The sequence below is a fragment of the Ambystoma mexicanum genome, chromosome 7p (genome assembly GCF_040938575.1).
Source record: "Ambystoma mexicanum isolate Mex_15411 chromosome 7p, UKY_AmexF1_1, whole genome shotgun sequence".
Lineage (NCBI taxonomy): Eukaryota > Metazoa > Chordata > Amphibia > Caudata > Ambystomatidae > Ambystoma > Ambystoma mexicanum.
The window spans coordinates 72,986,246-72,998,535 of NC_090939.1; the positions used below are offsets into that span (position 1 = coordinate 72,986,246).

The 12,290-nt window shown below is 48.3% G+C and overlaps 1 protein-coding gene across 10 annotated transcripts in view; it reads left to right on the plus strand.

Annotated features, from left to right (window-relative positions):
• The window catches only part of CASR (calcium sensing receptor), a 1,433,568-nt gene that overhangs the window by 178,669 nt on the left and 1,242,609 nt on the right, over positions 1-12,290 (plus strand). For all 10 annotated transcript variants that reach the window (XM_069635803.1, XM_069635809.1, XM_069635804.1 and 7 more), the window contains one exon: positions 9,422-9,502. The gene's annotated coding sequence lies outside the window, so the exon portion shown is untranslated. The remainder of the gene's footprint in view (positions 1-9,421; positions 9,503-12,290) is intronic.

Consider the following 12,290-nt stretch of genomic DNA (forward strand, 5'->3'; position numbering starts at 1 on the left):
GGCGCTATAGGCTCTACGCACGTCTGTCAAATGCACCCAGTATTTTAGGCCCTTCACCTTTACTGCCGTGGGCGTGCAAAACACTACCTCATAAGGGCCATGGAAACGTGGCGCATTCCACCTTCGCACAAAACTTCTGACATATATAAAGTCACCGGGCATTAGCTGTAATGGTTTGTCAGGCAGTGTTACTAATTCTGTTGTATTCCCCTCCTCTCTTGTAGAGGGGGGGGCTAGTTGCTTCGCTATTATGCGCGCTGCCCTTGTTAGTTTTTTCAAGTACTCTGTGAACTCCTCTCCCAATACCGCTGCGCTTCTGTGTGCATCAGAACGTTCACGGAGAGGCGAATGTGTTGTGTTCATTCTCCTTCCCGTGACGATCTCATGCGGGGACAAATGGTGGTCTTTACTTGGCTGATTGCGCAATTCGAACAGGGCCAGAGGTAGGCAGTACATCCAGGTCTTTTTGAGGGAAAAACATAATTTTGACAATCTGCCTTTTAACAGGCCGTTCATCTTTTCCACTACGCCATTACTTTGAGGATGATAAATCGAACATAATTTGTGCTTTATTCCCAATAACGTAGTCACTTCTTTGAATAGTTCATTGACAAAATGTGTGCCGTTGTCTGAGCGAATGACTTCGCAAATTCCCCAGCGCGGGAATACTTCCCGCACTAGGAACTTTGCGGCGCCCTTCGCATCAGGGCGTGCACAGGGACCTGCCTCCACCCACCTCGAAAATGGACATACAACCACAATCATGTAGCGAGCCCCATTACATCGTTCTCCCATGTCTACATAATCAATGTGGAGCTCTCTGAATGGGCCATTTGGTTTTGGTATCATACCTCTTAGTGTGCGCAATGTCATACCTGAGTTATAAATTTGACATGTTGTGCATTCCAATGCCAACCTTGTTATGTGTTCCTGGAGGCAAGGTGCAAACCAATCTTCTTGTATCTCTGCCATTATGTGCTGTTTTGTGTTATGTGCGGGAAAGTGTAGTTGTTGAAACGCTGTTTCTAACAATGTAACTGGCATCACCGCTTTTCCTGAACTTTCTTGTCGCCACAATAAATCAGTCGGCGATTTGCTGCATCCCCTCTTAGTCCACAGCAATTTTTCTTCTGCACTAGCTCCCTCTTGCAGCTCTATTATTTCCTGTGTGGGCATCATGTTGTATCCTGTGGGGACCTCGTGGCTTGTTGTGTGGTGCAATATGTACTCTCCTACTTCACCTTTCTGCAAATATGAAGCGTCTTTGGCAGCGGCGTCTGCTGCCGCGTTCCCCAAAGATATAAAATCTGTATTTGTGGTGTGGGCTTGGCATTTTACGATGGCTACTGCCGTGGGGTCTTGCAGGGCCTCAATCAGTTCTTTCAATAATTCTGCATGCTGAACCGGTGTTCCATCTGCTCGTCGAAACCCTCTCCGCCCCCACCGTGCCAGCCCGCCGTGTACTGTTGTTGTCATGTATGCTGAGTCTGTATATATTGTCACTGCGCACCCCTTGGCGGCATGCAATGCTTCTATTAGCGCTATTAGTTCTGCTGCTTGGGCTGAATAGTGTGATGGGAGGCGGTGTTGCACTAGTGTCTCGTATTCATCTTCCTCTAATCGTACAACTGCCATACCCACATGTTTCTCTCCTGTCTCCATGTCTATTGATGCTGACCCGTCCACGAAATACACCTCTCCCTCGTTCAGGGCATTCTCAAAAACCACCTGGTCCTGACCTTCGTCACCTGTGTGCGTTGCGCAGTTGTGGTTTTGCATGTCTTCTATAGTGCATGCCTCTGTGATGAATGTGGCTGGGTTCACTGTTTTACATCTCACTATATGGATGTTTGCGCTCGACAATATTATTTCATATGCTGTGGCGCGTTGTGTTGTCAATGTGCTCTTTGATCGCTCTAATATTGCAAAGAGTGAGTGTTCCACAAAAAGTGTCACAGAACAGCCCATTACTATCGTGGCACTTTTCTCAATAGCGAACGCAGCTGCAGCTAGGGATTGCTCGCACGCGAAATGGCCTTGCATTACTGCGTCTAGGGTGCCACTATAGTAAGCCAGTGGCTTGTGCCCTAACGATGTTTTTTGTGTCAGTACTGCTGTCATCAGTGTTCCTTTGCAGTGTGAAAATAAGAAGAATTCGCGCCCATAATCTGGATTCGCAAGTACTGGAGCGCTTGATATCAGTTCTTTCAGTGAGTTAAATGATGTGTTCATTTCTTCTGTCCATTCTACGTGTTTGTTTACCTGCTGGGCCTCTTTTAGTGCCTGTAATAAGGGCCTTGTGTATGCTGCATAATCCAATATCCATGCACGGCAGTAGTTGCACATACCCAGAAATTTCTGCATCTCTTTTACTGTTTTGGGCTCCCCAACTGCTCTAATCGCCTGTGCCCTGTCTGGTATGATCCGCTTACCATCCTTTGATATCAGCTGTCCCAAGTATAGGACCTCTGTCAGACAGTATTGTAACTTCCCCTTGTCCACCTTGTACCCATTATTGGCCAATAATGTCAGGAGTGTTATTGAGTCCTTTCTACACTCCTCCTCAGTTTGTGCACAAACCAATAAATCATCAACGTACTGAATCACCGTGCTTTCTACAGGCAAATTCCCCAGATCTTCATGTAGTATCCTGTTGAATATGCTTGGGCTCTCGCAATATCCTTGCGGTAGTCTGCAATGTTCGAACCTCCTCCCCCCTAGTGTAAACGCTGTTAAGTACCTGCTCTCTTCTGCTAAGGGAATCGAGAAAAATGCATTTTTCAAGTCGATGACCGTGAAGTGGGACGCTGTTTTTGGAATATTGCATAGTATTGTCGCCGGGTTCGGCACTAAAGGGAACTCCTTCTGAATGACATCATTGAGTGGGCGTAAATCTTGTATCATCCTCCAGGAACCTCCCTTCGCCTTTTTAATCGGGTAAATGCATGTGTTACATGGGGAGTTTGAGGGCACTATTATTCCTTGCGCTAGCAGTGCATCTATTGTCTCTCTGATCCCTTCTTCTGCTTCGCGTGACAATGGATATTGTTTTACCCGGGGTAGAATTGCTCCCGGTTTCAGTTTTATTACCACAGGCTGAACCCCATGTAATAACCCCACATCATGGGGGCCATTTGTCCATATGTTAGTGGGTACTAACCTCATGTCCTCATCAAAAAATGTATGTGGTGCTCCTACTACTGCCATCAATTCAACTTTAGTTTTTCTCGCTGTAACTACAATGTCGCACGGCATTGCTAGTTCCATCACTATTTCGCCATCTGTCTCAGTGTCGGAAAATAGCTCCTCGTCCGATAGCTCCCGCAGTGGGATATTTGCATTTGTACACAGTACTGTCCGCCACTCACATCCTTCCATATCAACTCCAATCACACATATTCTGTTTGCTGACACGTGTACTGCGTGTAAATCCAATGATAGCACTGACCCGGGAGCAGTGTCGGGGCTCACTATGGGGCGGAAAAGGAATTCGGCTGGGATCCTCCAATCCGTCCTTTTTAGTTCTGGTACTATGAGAGCCAATGTTCTCATGCCCTCAACAAACATCTCCTCGTTTCTTGGTAACCCTCTGATCTCTTGCATGATTGTGTGGCCGTGTATTACTGCTAGTACGCGGAGGGGACATATGCCTGGTGTTGAACATACGATACCGCTTTCTGTGAATGATATTGTCATATTTAGTTTGCCTAAGAGATCCCTCCCCAGCAAATTAATGGGAGAGCGTTCATAGTACAGTAAGGGTGCTTTCACTGTTTTACCCCCCACTGTCACATCCAATGCTTCTGTGTAAGGAACTTCAATTACAGCCCCAGAGAACCCCTGCGTCTCTAACGTTCTATTAGATAACGGGAACCGGCCCTCTCTAATACATGATTTCTCCGCTCCCGAATCCACCATGAATATGAATTGCTTGTCTCCTATCTGCGCTCCTATCAATGGTTCCTCTGATGCATTGTGGGTCGTAGATAGTACTGGACACGCAAGTGTTCTCTGTGGGCTGTCCTATGCGGGGTGTCTCATTGCCCCCCCTTGATCAAAAATGTTCCCCTAAACTACCGACACCCCGCTATAAGGTGCGGGGGCAGGCGCTCCATTAGCTACTGTGGCGAAAGTGTTACCTGGCGTGTATTGCATATTGTCATTATTCTGTGGGTGGTTTTGTGTTCTGTACTGATGTCCGTGTAGTTGTGCGTTACTTCTTTGCCCTGCATTTTCTGGTTGCTGGTATTGTCCCATGGGGAGGCCGTATGGGCTTCCTGGGTGGGGGTGACCGTACTGCTCTGTCTCCTGGAACCCGCTGTTTTGTCCGCTCCTGCACTCCCTTGAGTAATGCCCCCATCTCCCACAATTCCAGCAGCTCCCCTGTGGACCTCTGGGACCCTGCCACCCATTTCCTCCCATTCCTCCATACCCTTGTCCTCCTCTTCGGCCCCTGTACCCACCTCTTCCCCCTCTTGGGGCCCACTCTTGCCGCGCCAGACCTCCGTTCTGCTCTTGCTCGTTCCACTGTCGCTGGCCTTGTCCGGCCCAATTAGCTGCTATTCTCCCTTGTATTGCTATCTGCCCCTCCTCTCCTTCATCTCCCTCCCTCATGAGTGGGAGTCCGGCTACCGCTGCTGCAACCTTCACTAACTTTGACTGTACCAACTTTGCTTCGTCTGCCAACCTTTTCTGTGCTACTTCCCTCTCTCTTTCTTTGATTCTTTTGCAATGGTGCACTATTATGCTTTGGATCTCCGGCCACCCCTTCGCCTCAACCCCTGCTATTTTGTCGAGCGCCTTCTGCACCTCTTTTGGGAGCCCTCTCTTGATGATAAAGTAAAACAGAGACGTTGACTGATGCCAGGGCGTGCCCGTTTCCGCTCTCCACATCTCCTGCACCCGGAGAATGTAATCCATAGCATCCTCCCCGTCATTCATTGTACATTGCATTACTGACTGTAAATCAGGGGTATCTGGGAACGTCTCCCGCAGTGCGTCCCACACCCTTGCTCGCACTGTATTAAAAGAAGCCCCGTCATGGCGATCACAATTCAACGCCACGCCTGGGAAACCAGCCTTAGCCCATACTCTGTCCGCTTGATCTCCTACTGCGGATACTAGTAGGCTTTTCACATCACCTACTGCCAACGGTATGCCGGCGGTATGTTTCTCAAATGCATATATCCACTTGCTCGCCCCTCCTGACAACGGGGGCAATAATTTCATTAAATTAGCCTTGTCCATCTGGGCCCATGGTATATAGTTTGGTCTCCCCCCCCCTCTGTGTATCAATGGAAGTTGTAACTTCCCTTTTGCAGTTGCACCCTCCCCTACCTTAGTCGCTGCTGACTCCAATGACGCCATCTTCCCCACTCTATTTCTTAATCGTCCCATCCATTCATCATCTATAGTCCCTAGCGAGCATGCACCGTCCATCTCCTCGCTTTCCCCTCCTACTGCCATACTCAACCTATCATTCTCATCCAACCCTCCTCTGACATCGCACAACAAGTCCTCTCTGATCCCTCTATCTCGTGATACATCACCAATGCTCCCTTCTACTGCTCCTACCTCTATTATTCGTGTCGGCTCTTCCTCAATTCTGAACAGTATTTCCCCCTTTTTCCATCCTTCCTCAATTTGTCTACTTTCGCTTGACGCTCTAGACGTGCGTCCTGATTGTGTAGGGGCGCACGCTGTACGCTCACATATGTCTTTTATTCTTGAGAGTTCATCCCTTGCCACAAAAAGCCTCGACTCTAAGTCACTCGTTAGCTTTTCTATATTCACCCTCTGTGTGCTTCCCTGGGCGCGCTCTCTAGTGCTTTCGTATGGCGGGGGGGCTGTTGGTCTCGGTGGTGTAACAGTTGTGGGGGGAGGCACATAAGTAGGGTCGCTATATCCTGCTGCGGGGACTGGTTTGTTCAATATTGGGTACAAGCTAATCACCTCCGTAGGTTGTTCTGTATTTAGCTGGTCCTTTTCCCCCCTTGGAATCATGAGTGGGTTGTCTGTTGTGGGCGGCAGATCGACAGTTGGTGCCGGATCTTTGGGTGGGGGTACTTCCTCAAACAATCTCCAGAGGTCTAATACCTCCTTCCTGTTTTGCCATTGTTTTCCCTTATACTTGAGGCTAATGCATGCTCGTACCATATCAAGAACGCTTTTGTCAAAAGATCCTCCCTCTGGCCAAATCTGGGGCAATCCCTCCCCTTTCAATTCTGTTACCCATTGATCGTGATATTTATTTATTCGTTCAGCGTACCCCGGTAAGCTCTTACAAATATGCGACAAGGGAGTTTCCGCCCCCATATTCTAAATCACTAGCAACGACCGTGTCCACCTTCTTTACTTTTAGTTAGGTGTAGATATATATTTATCTATATCTTTATGGCACAGACAAGAGCGGACGTCTCACCGATATCACCCAAAGTTGTTCACTGCACAAATGCTTTCTTACTTACCACAACTCATCCCCTTCCCATTCACATACACTCTCATGTAATTTCACTTACAACCAAGCAACTACTGGTTATGGCCAACACTCTCTAGCACCCCCTCGCGGTCAACCGTTCGTCTCCACTACTCGCACGGTGCGCGCACCCCTCACAATACTTTCTCACTCACACCTCTTCTTTTTTTTTCCTCCCTTTCCTCCCTGGCCAGCTGTCCCTGTTTTTCTGCTAAGCTTACTGTGTTCACGTCTGTACGTGCCACTACTTAATCCCACTCCTAAAAAAGTGCTCCCTATTTTATAGTTCTTCTACAAGCATGTCTGCCTTATACCCTTTTCACGTTCACCCCTTGCCCCGTGGACTGGAAAAAAGAAATAGAAAGAGTAGCAATCACTAACAGTATCCTAAGTGTCTCCCTTTGCCAGACACCAATAACTTATTTTTTACTTCTTCATATATTCCCAGTACTAGTCTAGATAGTACTATGCGGCGCCGCCTTCCACCCCCTTTCGGAGCTAGGTTTCCGTCACTTCTACCTCTTCACTTACTTCTTACTCCTAATGGCCATATGCAAAGAAAAGATAAGGAAAGTTTTAAGACCTGTCTTTAGTAGACTCCCGTAATTCTCTCCCCTACCTGCCCACGTTCTCCTATTCACAAGTTCCCCTCCCTCCCCCTTTATGATCGCTCGCACTCGGTACTCACGTGCCCGTCTTGAACCGATAGTCTCCGAAACTGGGTCCGTCCAGGCGGTGTTGCCTTTCTGCTCAACAGTCAGCCCCGGCTCCGGCGAGCGGTACTCAAAGGGGATTTTGCAACCGGGATCCCGTACCCCATCTAGTTTGAGTGCGCACTTCTAAGCGTACCGGTCGCCGTTGGCGGGTAGCTTCCCGGAGCCGGCTCACCGTGCGTTTCCCTTTCTGACCGGAGATTCTCGTGCCAAAAGGGGGTCGTTAAAAGGAGTTCAGGAAAAATAAATTTGGAAATATCACGTCGGGGTCACCACTGAGTGGAAGCGCCCCCAAGTTAGCACGATCCTCCCCGCAATGGGAGACAATAATGGACACTCCCGTAATGGGAATAAGGCCAAGACAGAGTGCAGGTGAGCGTAAGTGGGAGTTTATCCAAAGAATATGGCATGCAAAGAACTCTGCAACCTCCGAGAGCGCTCTGCCTGACAATCGCAAAGGCAGGCGTATTTCTAATACAAAAAACGTCATCAGAACCTACACACTATAGGGGGCACAAGTTAATTGGGATTGGGTGGCGTCGACTAACTATAGGTGTTGCTGCAGCATGGTTGGTCCGGGTGAGATGTCGTCACTGGTCAGCCTCGTGGGTTGGGTTGGGCCTGGCAGGCCGGCTCGAGGTCATCCGGGCGGTGTTGGTACGCTGGGGCAGCCTGTGACAAAGATGAATGCCTTCCCTGACTTAGGTACCCTAGATCATGCACATTGCAGTTACTTGAAACCCCATATCTAACTTCTACAGTAAATCTTTCAATCAATACAACACAGGAGGAATGCACCTTGTGAGGGGTCTGGTGGTCATCTGTTGGATTTACCGGTGTTCTGACGTCTGGTATTTCAGGTCGAGGGGCTAGGCTCTGGGGGCTTGTGCCGGGTGGTACATGTTTTATTACTACGTTAGAAGCTACTATGAAGGGGGCTCTGTGTCTTGTCCCATTGTCGGGGGTCTCCTTGGGGTGGTCTGGGGGATTGTGGGATTTACGAGAGGGTGCTGGTAGATCAGTGGATTCAAACGTAAGTTTATTATCGTGCTGTAAATAACACAGGTGGCGGCCGGTGGCCTTGGATGCTGTGTTGGGGCCTCTGACTCTCTGGAGTAGTTCCAGCTTGGCCGGGGGAGGTGGGGGAGCACGGCACAGGCCTTAGCTTTTTTCTACTTGGCAGGCTTCGTAGGGCGGGAGGGAGAATGGCCTTGCATATATTCACAAAAGGTATTTTCCTCGTGTGTTGCCTGATTCTGAATACAAAACTTTTATATCATTTGTCTTCTTTAAACTATCATACCATACATATATACTTCGAGTTCATTAATCATTTCGTTACCTAACATTATATTCACTACAGTACATGAGGTAGTTCTAGGTTATGGCCTACAGAGATTGATACTCGCCGCTTGGGGTGATTAAGAAAACATATACGAGTTCAAGTTTCTTCATAAAATTGAGAGAACACTTATACAGATAAAGGTTGTACGTTTTGTCGGCATCTTTCTCTGTAGTTATAGCAGCATTAGTCCAGACCTGGGGTGGTATCATGTAACGTTACATCTTTATGGTTGATTCATAGTTTACAAAATCTGTTTAAACAGAGGTAGTTCGTTAATACCAATACTTGAATTATTTTCTACTTTCTTCAGAAAGTGATGCTTCAGCTTTTTCCCCGTCACCCCGGCCTCGCGGACCAGGTCATGCGAGGTGCAATATTACAGTGTGAACGATAAAATGTTACAGTGTTAGCATCTCGGGTTAGCTCATACCCGACTTTCTCATGGGAACGCGCTCGCAGCGGATCTACCAGGGCTGCGGCGGCAGGGATACTTGGAAAGCTCTCCAAAGGTGGGGGCCGTGCTACAGCGCGCTGAACTCACGCCATCTTTGCTGGGCAAGAAGGCTTCTAGGCCTATCTAAACGTTAGTGTGAGTGTATGATGGATATGTGGGGGCAATGTCCTCGGTGGGCAAGCCTTCCTCCACCTGGGCTCAGGTGGCATGGGGGGACGCTCGGCGAGCCAGGGTCCTCACCTGGGGAGAAGGATGTAGGAGAGGGGGGCCTTTAAGGCCTGTCCTCCCCTACACATGCCTATCAGGAAAAACCTGAGTTGGGGAATCAAAAGTATAAAGTGGATTGTTTAATGAAGGTGTATGTTAAATAGATGTAATATGTGTGCTTGTTTTTCTGCTTCACCAGAGTTATTTCCAATATCTCTCCTTTTCAGCGTTTCTGTACCACCTTATGGACCGAACAGTTTTCAGCTCCAGCGACCCAAGTAGAAAACAGTTTTAACCCCCGGTGACCGGTAAGGCGACACATTTCACTCTCTGCAAACAGCATTCTTTCATAATATTCAATATGAAGCCCGCATAACGAAATTATCTATCTATTGGAGATAGAAAGGCCAGAATGTGTGATTCATGTAAGAGGCGTATGAAAAGAAAAAACACATTTGAAAGGTTTACTCTCGTTGCGATGGTCAAATAACGTCTGCACCGCTATAAATGTACTGCCGGATTCTGCTTATTAGACTACCGTTTGGTGCAAAGCCAGCCAAAATACAGCAAATGTGAAAGCAAACCTTCTCACTAAAATACATGCCACACACTTAAAGGTCATCAAATTAGCAATCTAAATAATTATGAACACATTACTATAAAGGTGTGCTTCGCACCAAAAACGGAATAGCCTGTTATAAAATACGAGAAGCACCTGAAGGAACACATTTAGCAGTTGAAAAAATCTGCGAAGTCTGAAAAGAAATGCAGCACTGGAAATATGCTTTCATGAGAAATGAGGGTTAGCTGGGAGCTTTCCTTGAGAGGCACACACTTTTAAGAATTGCTTTTATGTGGTAGGGAGACTTCTCCCGAGTGCGTTGGTTCATTTCTGTCAACACATTTTTTTAAATTGAGTTTGTGCACTGAGGCACTCGGCATTATTCCAAGTACAGGTGAGAGCCAGAACTCTTTATTTATTTATTTGCATTTGTTAAGCGCACTTGCAGCCCATGAGGCATCGAGGCTGTTACAGAGGAAACACAGATTAAGATTAGATTTTTTATTTGTCTTAGTTACGTATTTATAACGCGCTTAAACACTCGGAGGTTTCTAAGCGCGGACCCAGGGATCGAACGTCTTGCTTCCAAGACGCGCACGCTGCCGCTGTGCTATCCTCCCGGGACGAACTACTCTCACACACTGCACTAAAAATGACCGCATTGCTGCCAATCAAGCTCAAGCAGACCCCTGCACCAGCTACAGATGTCATCTCCTCTGCCTATGTACAAACATGCGATACATCACATATATCATAGGGAAATGAAGCTGAGCACATTTGAATGCATTCGTTGTCATCACCTGCAGGGTTGTGTGTTAGGCCCTTTTTTTGGCCTGAAGAAGGCCTGTGGATAAACTGTGAGGTTCCGTGCGGAAACACTGCCAATTTCATTCGATTTCAGAAAATAAATACCTGGCACCCCAACAAAAGCATATTTTCTGGGCAAATCCCCTTGTTTTCCAGTACTCTAATTATGTGAGAAATGATGTATTCAACAGAAGAAATGTAAAAAATTAACATAATGGACAAGACAAGGCAAGGCAGACAGCATTCCGATAGCTGCCTGCTGTGGGCATTTCCGTAGGCTTTGGACGCCACAGAGGAGACACAGGAGAAAGGTGCAACAGGGGAGTGCACCCCAGGCAGTATGCTACGGTGAACAAGAGATGTGTCCGCAAAGGTGCAACAGGAGAGTGCACCCCAGGCAGTATGCTACGGTGAACAAGAGATGTGTTGTAGAACAAGAGATGTGTCTGCAAAGGTGCAACAGGGGAGTGCACCCCAGGCAGTATGCCTTACATTGTGGACTGACCCCTGTCTGCTGTGGGCATATCCCTAGGCTTGGGCCGCCTCAGAGAAGAAACAGGAAAAGGGCGCGGCAGGGGGAGTGCATCCCAAGGAGCATGACTCTGTGAAACACATCGTGAATAGGTGCATTATAAATACCCAATAAATAAAAAGAAAGAAAGAAACAAGAGGTGCATTGTGGACCGACCCCTGCCTGCTGTGGGCATTTCCGTAGGCTTTGGACGCCACAGAGGAGACACAGGAGAAAGGTGCAACAGGAGAGTGCACCCCAGGCAGTTTGCTACGGTGAACAAGAGATGTGTTGTAGAACAAAAGATGTGTCTGCAAAGGTGCAACAGGAGAGTGCACCCCAGGCAGTATGCCTCCGTGAACAAGAGGTGCATTGTGGACCGACCCCTGCCTGCTGTGGGCATTTCCGTAGGCTTTGGACGCCACAGAGGAGACACAGGAGAAAGGTGCAACAGGAGAGTGCACCCCAGGCAGTATGCCTCCGTGAACAAGAGGTGCATTGTGGACCGACCCCTGCCTGCTGTGGGCATTTCCGTAGGCTTTGGACGCCACAGAGGAGACACAGGAGAAAGGTGCAACAGGAGAGTGCACCCCAGGCAGTATGCTACTGTGAACAAGAGATGTGTTGTAGAACAAGAGATGTGTCTGCAAAGGTGCAACAGGGGAGTGCACCCCAGGCAGTATGCCTTACATTGTGGACTGACCCCTGTCTGCTGTGGGCATATCCCTAGGCTTGGGCCGCCTCAGAGAAGAAACAGGAAAAGGGCGCGGCAGGGGAGTGCATCCCAAGGAGCATGACTCTGTGAAACACATCGTGAATAGGTGCATTATAAATACCCAATAAATAAAAAGAAAGAAATAAACAAGAGGTGCATTGTGGACTGCAATCGTCTGCTGTGGGTACTTCCCTGGGACTGGGCCATGACACAGAAGAAACAGGGGAAAGGTGCAACAGGGGAGCGCATCCCAGTCAGTATGCCTCCGTGAACAAGAGGTGCATTGTGGACTGACCCCTGTCTGCTGTGGGCGTTTCCCTGGGATTGGGCCAGCACAGAGCAGAAACAGGGGAAAGGTGCAACAGGGGAGTGCATCCCAGGCAGTATGCCTCTGTATACAAGAGGTGCATTGTGGACTGACCCAGTCTGCTGTGGGTATTTCCCTGGCATTGGGCCGCCTCAGAGAAGAAACAGGGGAAAGGTGCAACAGGGGAGTGCTTC